Source organism: Microtus ochrogaster, chromosome 15 (assembly GCF_000317375.1).
Source record: "Microtus ochrogaster isolate Prairie Vole_2 chromosome 15, MicOch1.0, whole genome shotgun sequence".
Classification (NCBI taxonomy): Eukaryota; Metazoa; Chordata; class Mammalia; order Rodentia; family Cricetidae; genus Microtus; species Microtus ochrogaster.
The window spans coordinates 4,707,641-4,709,892 of NC_022017.1; the positions used below are offsets into that span (position 1 = coordinate 4,707,641).

The following is a 2,252-nucleotide window of genomic DNA, read 5'->3' on the forward strand; positions in this document are numbered from 1 at the left end:
AGCCGTAGCAGGAAAAAAAGCCCCCAAATGAAAGACCCTCTGAGAGTGTCTTTCAGTCTGGGGAGACCCCTCCCAAGGAACAGCGAGACCACTTATGCGGACACAAACGGCAAGAGGTTTATTCAGATACACAGGTACCTGGGGCGTCCAAGTCTCTCGGAGAACTGGCGCGCTGTCCGGCTGGGGTAGTGGGTTTTTATAGGGTAAAGGGAGCAGAAGCGCGGTTACAGAAGCGAGATGCATAGTTACAGGGTATTCATTGGTCAGTTTGAATGTGGCCGAGTTCAGGTCGGGACAAGGTCCCTAGGAGAAGTGCCTTGGCTCTTATCTGGGGCAGACAGAGTCTCTTTCTCGGTAGTCACCGTTTCTCAACACCCAGCCACATTCTCGGCATTCCCCCGTTCCTCCCCGGCCCAGCCACAGGTGTCTCTATCTTGTTTTGGCAGCTTCTAAACTGCCCTTTGTTCAAACCCTGAATATTCAGTACAAGCCTTGCAAAATGGCGTTACCGGTGCTAAGTTGTTTAACAAGCTGGGCGGGGGGGTCTTTCAGTATATCTGTTTGTACTCGAGTCTAAATCTGGTACTGTGAGGCAATCGTTAACAACCCCTTTGAGTCTCACTTTAGATCACTGGCCTGATGTCCGGGACCGAGCAAACAATCAATCCGTCAAAGTTCAAAAGAAAAAATGGGTGACTGTCTGTTCGTCTGAATGGCCCACATTCATAGCCGCAGGACGGCACTTTTAACCTTGATATCATTTCCTAGGTAAAGGAGAGGAAGTTTGACATAGAATCCCCAACCCCCTCACCTATGGCTGGCCGACTGAGGGGCAGATGCGAGCCACAGCCTGATTCCACCTCCTATGCCCTTCTCCTCCGAGAGGGTCCGAATGGCCAGCAACAGTACTGGCCATTCTCAGCTTCGGATCTTTACAACTGAAAGCAACTAACTTGATAGAATCTATCCTAGTTACACCAGCCCACCTGGGACGACTGCCAGCAGCTCTTGCAGGCTCTGTTGACCTTGGAGGAAAAACAAAGAGTCTTTTTGGAGGCACGGAAGAATGTCCCCCCTACAATGGACACCCGACCCAGCTGCCGAACGAGATTGATGTGGCTTTTCCCTTGACCCGCCCTAATTGGGACTTTACCACGGACTCAGGTAGGGGACACCTATGTCTTTACCGCCAGTTGCTCATAGTGGGTCTCCAAGGGGCAGCACACCGCCCCACTAATTTGTCTCAGGTAAAGCAAGTGACACAAGGGAATGAGGAGACACCCTCAGCATTTTTAGAGAGCCTTAAGGAAGCAGAGCGGATTTTCAATAAGCAAGAAACTCAGGAGGAAAGAGAGGAGAGGCTTAGAAAGGAGGCGGAGAAAAGAGAAAACAGGAGGGATCGTAAGAGAAACAAGGAAATTAGTAAATTGCTGGCCACCGTAGTTTCAGGACAGAGACAGGATAGGCAGGGAGAAGACCGAAGAGGCCCCCAAGTGGACAAAGACCAATGTGCCTACTGCAAAGAAAAAGGAAATTGGATTAAAAATTGTCCTAAGAGACCGAGGGGACCAAGGAAGCCAGAACCCCAGGCTTCCTTGCTGACCTTGGAGGACTAGGGAAGTCGGGGTCAGGAGCCCCCCCCTTGAGCCCAGGATAACCCTTGATGTTGGGGGGCAACCCGTCACCTTTCTGGTAGTCACCGGGGCCCAGCATTCGGTGTTAACCCATGCCCCGGGACCCTTAAATGATAAATCAGCCTGGGTCCAGGGGGCCACTGGAGGAAGAAGATACTGATGGATGACGGACCGAAAAGTACAGCTGGCAACCGATAATGTGACTCACACCTTCTTGCATGTTCCTGACTGCCCGTACCCCTTACTAGGGAGAGACTTGCTCACCAAACTGTGGGCACAGATATATTTTGAGGGGACGGGGGCACGCATTACTGGGCCCCAAGGTCAACCTTTACATGTGTTAACTCTTAATCTAGAAGATGAATACAGACTGTATGAGCCTGAAAAAACCCAAAATCTGATGATGACCTACTGGTTGGAGAAATTCCCATATGCATGGGCAGAGATGGCTGACTGAGGCCCGCAAACAGACAATTGCGAGTATTCCTGTCCCCCAGAGCTCCCGACAGCTGCGGGAATTCCTGGGGACGGCAGGATTCTGTCGCCTCTGGATCCCAGGTTTTGCAGAAATGGCAGCACCCCTGTATCCACTCACTAAACAAGGGACCCTCTTCACCT

At 51.4% G+C, this 2,252-nt stretch overlaps 1 pseudogene; it reads left to right on the top strand.

The window, feature by feature from the left end:
• The window catches only part of LOC113456746, a 4,812-nt pseudogene extending 2,721 nt beyond the window's left edge, over positions 1–2,091 (top strand).
• The last annotated feature ends 161 nt before the right edge of the window (positions 2,092–2,252 follow it).